Source organism: Mytilus edulis, unplaced genomic scaffold, assembly GCF_963676685.1.
Source record: "Mytilus edulis unplaced genomic scaffold, xbMytEdul2.2 SCAFFOLD_2533, whole genome shotgun sequence".
In the NCBI taxonomy this organism is placed as follows: Eukaryota; Metazoa; Mollusca; class Bivalvia; order Mytilida; family Mytilidae; genus Mytilus; species Mytilus edulis.
Window position 1 is genome coordinate 1 of NW_027267652.1, and position 9,841 is coordinate 9,841.

Below are 9,841 nucleotides of genomic sequence, written 5' to 3' on the forward strand. Positions count from 1 at the left end.
CGTGGCGCAACGGTAGCGCGTCTGACTCCAGATCAGAAGGTTGCGTGTTCGAATCACGTCGGGGTCATATGTATTTTTGATGCAATTTTCTAGAAATATTGAAAAGGTCTCACATTCAACGTTTGAGTCAATTGAAAGAAACTGATTGAAAACTGTGTGAGTGAAAGAGATACCTACTTGATGCCTGTTTCTCGTTCAAGTTACATGTCAGTGAAACACAAAGATTCTCACATACGTTATTCTTAATTTGTATCTAACAGTTTTCCTTCAATAACAATTTAATTTCAGACGGAAGATATGAAAGCTAACGATTTTTATCAAAATCAAAGTATTTACTGGCAAATCACCGTTTATCTCCCCGAAATTGTTAGGATTGATACTGAGAGTGTGTGCCTTTTTCTTCCTCTATGCATGATACCTTAACGATCTTCCTCAGTCAACAGTTGAGCTGAATGAACTCTGTCATATTAACATCTGAATTCATTCAAAATGGTCGTTTTCAGGACAGAATCAATCTGTGGTTAACTTATCGATAACTTTGATTCCTACTTGTCTTTGAGCGCGTTGAGTGAGCAGTGTGTGTGATTCATTACAAAAAGTGGATATCAAAAAGTCTGCGTCGTCGACAGGATTCGAACCTGTGCGGGGAGACCCCAATAGATTTCTAGTCTATCGCCTTAACCACTCGGCCACGACGACTTGATACATTCGTCCAAAATTAACTCCTTTATACTTAATACCAGATGCGACAACAACCTGTCGTAAGTGCCACATCGTCAGTCGGAAGTCTTAAATTTCCATTAGCAAGTCTGAATTAGGAAACTTAGCCTTTGTTAAATTATAGTAACTAGAGTTAAATTCGGCAAACAATTTTGGATTGTAGCCGCAGGCGATATTTTCAATATTCAAGTTTGTCTTGAACATTTTGTCTATAAATTATCATGATTGATTCGTGTTGAATCGTATATTTTTCAAAAAGTAAGGAAAACACGATTTTATTTTTTTTACAGCCAAAGGGAGGGGTACAGGTTTAGCAGGATCGATAATAACCTGAGCGTTATAGACTAAAAATTCCATTAGGTTGGAAGAAGGACTCCGTGGCGCAACGGTAGCGCGTCTGACTCCAGATCAGAAGGTTGCGTGTTCGAATCACGTCGGGGTCATATGTATTTTTGATGCAATTTTCTAGAAATATTGAAAAGGTCTCACATTCAACGTTTGAGTCAATTGAAAGAAACTGATTGAAAACTGTGTGAGTGAAAGAGATACCTACTTGATGCCTGTTTCTCGTTCAAGTTACATGTCAGTGAAACACAAAGATTCTCACATACGTTATTCTTAATTTGTATCTAACAGTTTTCCTTCAATAACAATTTAATTTCAGACGGAAGATATGAAAGCTAACGATTTTTATCAAAATCAAAGTATTTACTGGCAAATCACCGTTTATCTCCCCGAAATTGTTAGGATTGATACTGAGAGTGTGTGCCTTTTTCTTCCTCTATGCATGATACCTTAACGATCTTCCTCAGTCAACAGTTGAGCTGAATGAACTCTGTCATATTAACATCTGAATTCATTCAAAATGGTCGTTTTCAGGACAGAATCAATCTGTGGTTAACTTATCGATAACTTTGATTCCTACTTGTCTTTGAGCGCGTTGAGTGAGCAGTGTGTGTGATTCATTACAAAAAGTGGATATCAAAAAGTCTGCGTCGTCGACAGGATTCGAACCTGTGCGGGGAGACCCCAATAGATTTCTAGTCTATCGCCTTAACCACTCGGCCACGACGACTTGATACATTCGTCCAAAATTAACTCCTTTATACTTAATACCAGATGCGACAACAACCTGTCGTAAGTGCCACATCGTCAGTCGGAAGTCTTAAATTTCCATTAGCAAGTCTGAATTAGGAAACTTAGCCTTTGTTAAATTATAGTAACTAGAGTTAAATTCGGCAAACAATTTTGGATTGTAGCCGCAGGCGATATTTTCAATATTCAAGTTTGTCTTGAACATTTTGTCTATAAATTATCATGATTGATTCGTGTTGAATCGTATATTTTTCAAAAAGTAAGGAAAACACGATTTTATTTTTTTTACAGCCAAAGGGAGGGGTACAGGTTTAGCAGGATCGATAATAACCTGAGCGTTATAGACTAAAAATTCCATTAGGTTGGAAGAAGGACTCCGTGGCGCAACGGTAGCGCGTCTGACTCCAGATCAGAAGGTTGCGTGTTCGAATCACGTCGGGGTCATATGTATTTTTGATGCAATTTTCTAGAAATATTGAAAAGGTCTCACATTCAACGTTTGAGTCAATTGAAAGAAACTGATTGAAAACTGTGTGAGTGAAAGAGATACCTACTTGATGCCTGTTTCTCGTTCAAGTTACATGTCAGTGAAACACAAAGATTCTCACATACGTTATTCTTAATTTGTATCTAACAGTTTTCCTTCAATAACAATTTAATTTCAGACGGAAGATATGAAAGCTAACGATTTTTATCAAAATCAAAGTATTTACTGGCAAATCACCGTTTATCTCCCCGAAATTGTTAGGATTGATACTGAGAGTGTGTGCCTTTTTCTTCCTCTATGCATGATACCTTAACGATCTTCCTCAGTCAACAGTTGAGCTGAATGAACTCTGTCATATTAACATCTGAATTCATTCAAAATGGTCGTTTTCAGGACAGAATCAATCTGTGGTTAACTTATCGATAACTTTGATTCCTACTTGTCTTTGAGCGCGTTGAGTGAGCAGTGTGTGTGATTCATTACAAAAAGTGGATATCAAAAAGTCTGCGTCGTCGACAGGATTCGAACCTGTGCGGGGAGACCCCAATAGATTTCTAGTCTATCGCCTTAACCACTCGGCCACGACGACTTGATACATTCGTCCAAAATTAACTCCTTTATACTTAATACCAGATGCGACAACAACCTGTCGTAAGTGCCACATCGTCAGTCGGAAGTCTTAAATTTCCATTAGCAAGTCTGAATTAGGAAACTTAGCCTTTGTTAAATTATAGTAACTAGAGTTAAATTCGGCAAACAATTTTGGATTGTAGCCGCAGGCGATATTTTCAATATTCAAGTTTGTCTTGAACATTTTGTCTATAAATTATCATGATTGATTCGTGTTGAATCGTATATTTTTCAAAAAGTAAGGAAAACACGATTTTATTTTTTTTACAGCCAAAGGGAGGGGTACAGGTTTAGCAGGATCGATAATAACCTGAGCGTTATAGACTAAAAATTCCATTAGGTTGGAAGAAGGACTCCGTGGCGCAACGGTAGCGCGTCTGACTCCAGATCAGAAGGTTGCGTGTTCGAATCACGTCGGGGTCATATGTATTTTTGATGCAATTTTCTAGAAATATTGAAAAGGTCTCACATTCAACGTTTGAGTCAATTGAAAGAAACTGATTGAAAACTGTGTGAGTGAAAGAGATACCTACTTGATGCCTGTTTCTCGTTCAAGTTACATGTCAGTGAAACACAAAGATTCTCACATACGTTATTCTTAATTTGTATCTAACAGTTTTCCTTCAATAACAATTTAATTTCAGACGGAAGATATGAAAGCTAACGATTTTTATCAAAATCAAAGTATTTACTGGCAAATCACCGTTTATCTCCCCGAAATTGTTAGGATTGATACTGAGAGTGTGTGCCTTTTTCTTCCTCTATGCATGATACCTTAACGATCTTCCTCAGTCAACAGTTGAGCTGAATGAACTCTGTCATATTAACATCTGAATTCATTCAAAATGGTCGTTTTCAGGACAGAATCAATCTGTGGTTAACTTATCGATAACTTTGATTCCTACTTGTCTTTGAGCGCGTTGAGTGAGCAGTGTGTGTGATTCATTACAAAAAGTGGATATCAAAAAGTCTGCGTCGTCGACAGGATTCGAACCTGTGCGGGGAGACCCCAATAGATTTCTAGTCTATCGCCTTAACCACTCGGCCACGACGACTTGATACATTCGTCCAAAATTAACTCCTTTATACTTAATACCAGATGCGACAACAACCTGTCGTAAGTGCCACATCGTCAGTCGGAAGTCTTAAATTTCCATTAGCAAGTCTGAATTAGGAAACTTAGCCTTTGTTAAATTATAGTAACTAGAGTTAAATTCGGCAAACAATTTTGGATTGTAGCCGCAGGCGATATTTTCAATATTCAAGTTTGTCTTGAACATTTTGTCTATAAATTATCATGATTGATTCGTGTTGAATCGTATATTTTTCAAAAAGTAAGGAAAACACGATTTTATTTTTTTTACAGCCAAAGGGAGGGGTACAGGTTTAGCAGGATCGATAATAACCTGAGCGTTATAGACTAAAAATTCCATTAGGTTGGAAGAAGGACTCCGTGGCGCAACGGTAGCGCGTCTGACTCCAGATCAGAAGGTTGCGTGTTCGAATCACGTCGGGGTCATATGTATTTTTGATGCAATTTTCTAGAAATATTGAAAAGGTCTCACATTCAACGTTTGAGTCAATTGAAAGAAACTGATTGAAAACTGTGTGAGTGAAAGAGATACCTACTTGATGCCTGTTTCTCGTTCAAGTTACATGTCAGTGAAACACAAAGATTCTCACATACGTTATTCTTAATTTGTATCTAACAGTTTTCCTTCAATAACAATTTAATTTCAGACGGAAGATATGAAAGCTAACGATTTTTATCAAAATCAAAGTATTTACTGGCAAATCACCGTTTATCTCCCCGAAATTGTTAGGATTGATACTGAGAGTGTGTGCCTTTTTCTTCCTCTATGCATGATACCTTAACGATCTTCCTCAGTCAACAGTTGAGCTGAATGAACTCTGTCATATTAACATCTGAATTCATTCAAAATGGTCGTTTTCAGGACAGAATCAATCTGTGGTTAACTTATCGATAACTTTGATTCCTACTTGTCTTTGAGCGCGTTGAGTGAGCAGTGTGTGTGATTCATTACAAAAAGTGGATATCAAAAAGTCTGCGTCGTCGACAGGATTCGAACCTGTGCGGGGAGACCCCAATAGATTTCTAGTCTATCGCCTTAACCACTCGGCCACGACGACTTGATACATTCGTCCAAAATTAACTCCTTTATACTTAATACCAGATGCGACAACAACCTGTCGTAAGTGCCACATCGTCAGTCGGAAGTCATCTGATAAGTTCTTAAATTTCCATTAGCAAGTCTGAATTAGGAAACTTAGCCTTTGTTAAATTATAGTAACTAGAGTTAAATTCGGCAAACAATTTTGGATTGTAGCCGCAGGCGATATTTTCAATATTCAAGTTTGTCTTGAACATTTTGTCTATAAATTATCATGATTGATTCGTGTTGAATCGTATATTTTTCAAAAAGTAAGGAAAACACGATTTTATTTTTTTTACAGCCAAAGGGAGGGGTACAGGTTTAGCAGGATCGATAATAACCTGAGCGTTATAGACTAAAAATTCCATTAGGTTGGAAGAAGGACTCCGTGGCGCAACGGTAGCGCGTCTGACTCCAGATCAGAAGGTTGCGTGTTCGAATCACGTCGGGGTCATATGTATTTTTGATGCAATTTTCTAGAAATATTGAAAAGGTCTCACATTCAACGTTTGAGTCAATTGAAAGAAACTGATTGAAAACTGTGTGAGTGAAAGAGATACCTACTTGATGCCTGTTTCTCGTTCAAGTTACATGTCAGTGAAACACAAAGATTCTCACATACGTTATTCTTAATTTGTATCTAACAGTTTTCCTTCAATAACAATTTAATTTCAGACGGAAGATATGAAAGCTAACGATTTTTATCAAAATCAAAGTATTTACTGGCAAATCACCGTTTATCTCCCCGAAATTGTTAGGATTGATACTGAGAGTGTGTGCCTTTTTCTTCCTCTATGCATGATACCTTAACGATCTTCCTCAGTCAACAGTTGAGCTGAATGAACTCTGTCATATTAACATCTGAATTCATTCAAAATGGTCGTTTTCAGGACAGAATCAATCTGTGGTTAACTTATCGATAACTTTGATTCCTACTTGTCTTTGAGCGCGTTGAGTGAGCAGTGTGTGTGATTCATTACAAAAAGTGGATATCAAAAAGTCTGCGTCGTCGACAGGATTCGAACCTGTGCGGGGAGACCCCAATAGATTTCTAGTCTATCGCCTTAACCACTCGGCCACGACGACTTGATACATTCGTCCAAAATTAACTCCTTTATACTTAATACCAGATGCGACAACAACCTGTCGTAAGTGCCACATCGTCAGTCGGAAGTCATCTGATAAGTTCTTAAATTTCCATTAGCAAGTCTGAATTAGGAAACTTAGCCTTTGTTAAATTATAGTAACTAGAGTTAAATTCGGCAAACAATTTTGGATTGTAGCCGCAGGCGATATTTTCAATATTCAAGTTTGTCTTGAACATTTTGTCTATAAATTATCATGATTGATTCGTGTTGAATCGTATATTTTTCAAAAAGTAAGGAAAACACGATTTTATTTTTTTTACAGCCAAAGGGAGGGGTACAGGTTTAGCAGGATCGATAATAACCTGAGCGTTATAGACTAAAAATTCCATTAGGTTGGAAGAAGGACTCCGTGGCGCAACGGTAGCGCGTCTGACTCCAGATCAGAAGGTTGCGTGTTCGAATCACGTCGGGGTCATATGTATTTTTGATGCAATTTTCTAGAAATATTGAAAAGGTCTCACATTCAACGTTTGAGTCAATTGAAAGAAACTGATTGAAAACTGTGTGAGTGAAAGAGATACCTACTTGATGCCTGTTTCTCGTTCAAGTTACATGTCAGTGAAACACAAAGATTCTCACATACGTTATTCTTAATTTGTATCTAACAGTTTTCCTTCAATAACAATTTAATTTCAGACGGAAGATATGAAAGCTAACGATTTTTATCAAAATCAAAGTATTTACTGGCAAATCACCGTTTATCTCCCCGAAATTGTTAGGATTGATACTGAGAGTGTGTGCCTTTTTCTTCCTCTATGCATGATACCTTAACGATCTTCCTCAGTCAACAGTTGAGCTGAATGAACTCTGTCATATTAACATCTGAATTCATTCAAAATGGTCGTTTTCAGGACAGAATCAATCTGTGGTTAACTTATCGATAACTTTGATTCCTACTTGTCTTTGAGCGCGTTGAGTGAGCAGTGTGTGTGATTCATTACAAAAAGTGGATATCAAAAAGTCTGCGTCGTCGACAGGATTCGAACCTGTGCGGGGAGACCCCAATAGATTTCTAGTCTATCGCCTTAACCACTCGGCCACGACGACTTGATACATTCGTCCAAAATTAACTCCTTTATACTTAATACCAGATGCGACAACAACCTGTCGTAAGTGCCACATCGTCAGTCGGAAGTCATCTGATAAGTTCTTAAATTTCCATTAGCAAGTCTGAATTAGGAAACTTAGCCTTTGTTAAATTATAGTAACTAGAGTTAAATTCGGCAAACAATTTTGGATTGTAGCCGCAGGCGATATTTTCAATATTCAAGTTTGTCTTGAACATTTTGTCTATAAATTATCATGATTGATTCGTGTTGAATCGTATATTTTTCAAAAAGTAAGGAAAACACGATTTTATTTTTTTTACAGCCAAAGGGAGGGGTACAGGTTTAGCAGGATCGATAATAACCTGAGCGTTATAGACTAAAAATTCCATTAGGTTGGAAGAAGGACTCCGTGGCGCAACGGTAGCGCGTCTGACTCCAGATCAGAAGGTTGCGTGTTCGAATCACGTCGGGGTCATATGTATTTTTGATGCAATTTTCTAGAAATATTGAAAAGGTCTCACATTCAACGTTTGAGTCAATTGAAAGAAACTGATTGAAAACTGTGTGAGTGAAAGAGATACCTACTTGATGCCTGTTTCTCGTTCAAGTTACATGTCAGTGAAACACAAAGATTCTCACATACGTTATTCTTAATTTGTATCTAACAGTTTTCCTTCAATAACAATTTAATTTCAGACGGAAGATATGAAAGCTAACGATTTTTATCAAAATCAAAGTATTTACTGGCAAATCACCGTTTATCTCCCCGAAATTGTTAGGATTGATACTGAGAGTGTGTGCCTTTTTCTTCCTCTATGCATGATACCTTAACGATCTTCCTCAGTCAACAGTTGAGCTGAATGAACTCTGTCATATTAACATCTGAATTCATTCAAAATGGTCGTTTTCAGGACAGAATCAATCTGTGGTTAACTTATCGATAACTTTGATTCCTACTTGTCTTTGAGCGCGTTGAGTGAGCAGTGTGTGTGATTCATTACAAAAAGTGGATATCAAAAAGTCTGCGTCGTCGACAGGATTCGAACCTGTGCGGGGAGACCCCAATAGATTTCTAGTCTATCGCCTTAACCACTCGGCCACGACGACTTGATACATTCGTCCAAAATTAACTCCTTTATACTTAATACCAGATGCGACAACAACCTGTCGTAAGTGCCACATCGTCAGTCGGAAGTCATCTGATAAGTTCTTAAATTTCCATTAGCAAGTCTGAATTAGGAAACTTAGCCTTTGTTAAATTATAGTAACTAGAGTTAAATTCGGCAAACAATTTTGGATTGTAGCCGCAGGCGATATTTTCAATATTCAAGTTTGTCTTGAACATTTTGTCTATAAATTATCATGATTGATTCGTGTTGAATCGTATATTTTTCAAAAAGTAAGGAAAACACGATTTTATTTTTTTTACAGCCAAAGGGAGGGGTACAGGTTTAGCAGGATCGATAATAACCTGAGCGTTATTGAACAGATATATCATGTTAAGGAGGGGTATTTGCGAAAAATACCAGTCGAGAGAATGTTAAATTTCACGAGCCGTAAGGCGAGGGAAATTCATTCTCAAGACTGGTATTTTTCGCAAATATCCCTCAATAACATGATATATCTGTTTAATTACACCGAATGTTAATGTACTAAAACGCATTGATGATCGTGACGTTACAAGCGTCCAGTCGGATAGAGTATTTTTTGGCAAATACCACGGCAGAGAGGGTAAAAAAGGCATATCCTTTTAGCAAATACCCCGGCGGCGTTAAAAATGAACGATATTCATTTGATAACAGTAAATTGGTGAAAAATACACTGGCTATTAACCAATCAAAACCCCGGATTCTTACATAAGGTGTAATTAAGACTAAAAATTCCATTAGGTTGGAAGAAGGACTCCGTGGCGCAACGGTAGCGCGTCTGACTCCAGATCAGAAGGTTGCGTGTTCGAATCACGTCGGGGTCATATGTATTTTTGATGCAATTTTCTAGAAATATTGAAAAGGTCTCACATTCAACGTTTGAGTCAATTGAAAGAAACTGATTGAAAACTGTGTGAGTGAAAGAGATACCTACTTGATGCCTGTTTCTCGTTCAAGTTACATGTCAGTGAAACACAAAGATTCTCACATACGTTATTCTTAATTTGTATCTAACAGTTTTCCTTCAATAACAATTTAATTTCAGACGGAAGATATGAAAGCTAACGATTTTTATCAAAATCAAAGTATTTACTGGCAAATCACCGTTTATCTCCCCGAAATTGTTAGGATTGATACTGAGAGTGTGTGCCTTTTTCTTCCTCTATGCATGATACCTTAACGATCTTCCTCAGTCAACAGTTGAGCTGAATGAACTCTGTCATATTAACATCTGAATTCATTCAAAATGGTCGTTTTCAGGACAGAATCAATCTGTGGTTAACTTATCGATAACTTTGATTCCTACTTGTCTTTGAGCGCGTTGAGTGAGCAGTGTGTGTGATTCATTACAAAAAGTGGATATCAAAAAGTCTGCGTCGTCGACAGGATT

At 37.5% G+C, this 9,841-nt stretch overlaps 16 non-coding genes across 16 annotated transcripts; 8 read left to right on the forward strand and 8 right to left on the reverse strand.

The window, feature by feature from the left end:
• Positions 1 to 617: 617 nt before the first annotated feature.
• Positions 618 to 699, reverse strand: Trnas-aga (transfer RNA serine (anticodon AGA)). Its single transcript has one exon. It is a non-coding gene; the product is annotated as a tRNA-Ser (tRNA).
• A 392-nt stretch (positions 700 to 1,091) lies between these two features.
• Trnaw-cca (transfer RNA tryptophan (anticodon CCA)) lies at positions 1,092 to 1,163 on the forward strand. The gene has a single exon. It is a non-coding gene; the product is annotated as a tRNA-Trp (tRNA).
• A 550-nt stretch (positions 1,164 to 1,713) lies between these two features.
• Trnas-aga (transfer RNA serine (anticodon AGA)) lies at positions 1,714 to 1,795 on the reverse strand. Its single transcript has one exon. It is a non-coding gene; the product is annotated as a tRNA-Ser (tRNA).
• Positions 1,796 to 2,187: 392 nt separating this feature from the next.
• On the forward strand, positions 2,188 to 2,259 carry Trnaw-cca (transfer RNA tryptophan (anticodon CCA)). Its single transcript has one exon. It is a non-coding gene; the product is annotated as a tRNA-Trp (tRNA).
• Positions 2,260 to 2,809: 550 nt separating this feature from the next.
• Positions 2,810 to 2,891, reverse strand: Trnas-aga (transfer RNA serine (anticodon AGA)). The gene has a single exon. It is a non-coding gene; the product is annotated as a tRNA-Ser (tRNA).
• Positions 2,892 to 3,283: 392 nt separating this feature from the next.
• Trnaw-cca (transfer RNA tryptophan (anticodon CCA)) lies at positions 3,284 to 3,355 on the forward strand. The gene has a single exon. It is a non-coding gene; the product is annotated as a tRNA-Trp (tRNA).
• Positions 3,356 to 3,905: 550 nt separating this feature from the next.
• Positions 3,906 to 3,987, reverse strand: Trnas-aga (transfer RNA serine (anticodon AGA)). The gene has a single exon. It is a non-coding gene; the product is annotated as a tRNA-Ser (tRNA).
• A 392-nt stretch (positions 3,988 to 4,379) lies between these two features.
• On the forward strand, positions 4,380 to 4,451 carry Trnaw-cca (transfer RNA tryptophan (anticodon CCA)). Its single transcript has one exon. It is a non-coding gene; the product is annotated as a tRNA-Trp (tRNA).
• A 550-nt stretch (positions 4,452 to 5,001) lies between these two features.
• On the reverse strand, positions 5,002 to 5,083 carry Trnas-aga (transfer RNA serine (anticodon AGA)). Its single transcript has one exon. It is a non-coding gene; the product is annotated as a tRNA-Ser (tRNA).
• A 405-nt stretch (positions 5,084 to 5,488) lies between these two features.
• Trnaw-cca (transfer RNA tryptophan (anticodon CCA)) lies at positions 5,489 to 5,560 on the forward strand. Its single transcript has one exon. It is a non-coding gene; the product is annotated as a tRNA-Trp (tRNA).
• Positions 5,561 to 6,110: 550 nt separating this feature from the next.
• Positions 6,111 to 6,192, reverse strand: Trnas-aga (transfer RNA serine (anticodon AGA)). Its single transcript has one exon. It is a non-coding gene; the product is annotated as a tRNA-Ser (tRNA).
• A 405-nt stretch (positions 6,193 to 6,597) lies between these two features.
• Positions 6,598 to 6,669, forward strand: Trnaw-cca (transfer RNA tryptophan (anticodon CCA)). Its single transcript has one exon. It is a non-coding gene; the product is annotated as a tRNA-Trp (tRNA).
• A 550-nt stretch (positions 6,670 to 7,219) lies between these two features.
• Trnas-aga (transfer RNA serine (anticodon AGA)) lies at positions 7,220 to 7,301 on the reverse strand. Its single transcript has one exon. It is a non-coding gene; the product is annotated as a tRNA-Ser (tRNA).
• A 405-nt stretch (positions 7,302 to 7,706) lies between these two features.
• Trnaw-cca (transfer RNA tryptophan (anticodon CCA)) lies at positions 7,707 to 7,778 on the forward strand. The gene has a single exon. It is a non-coding gene; the product is annotated as a tRNA-Trp (tRNA).
• A 550-nt stretch (positions 7,779 to 8,328) lies between these two features.
• Positions 8,329 to 8,410, reverse strand: Trnas-aga (transfer RNA serine (anticodon AGA)). The gene has a single exon. It is a non-coding gene; the product is annotated as a tRNA-Ser (tRNA).
• Positions 8,411 to 9,203: 793 nt separating this feature from the next.
• On the forward strand, positions 9,204 to 9,275 carry Trnaw-cca (transfer RNA tryptophan (anticodon CCA)). The gene has a single exon. It is a non-coding gene; the product is annotated as a tRNA-Trp (tRNA).
• The last annotated feature ends 566 nt before the right edge of the window (positions 9,276 to 9,841 follow it).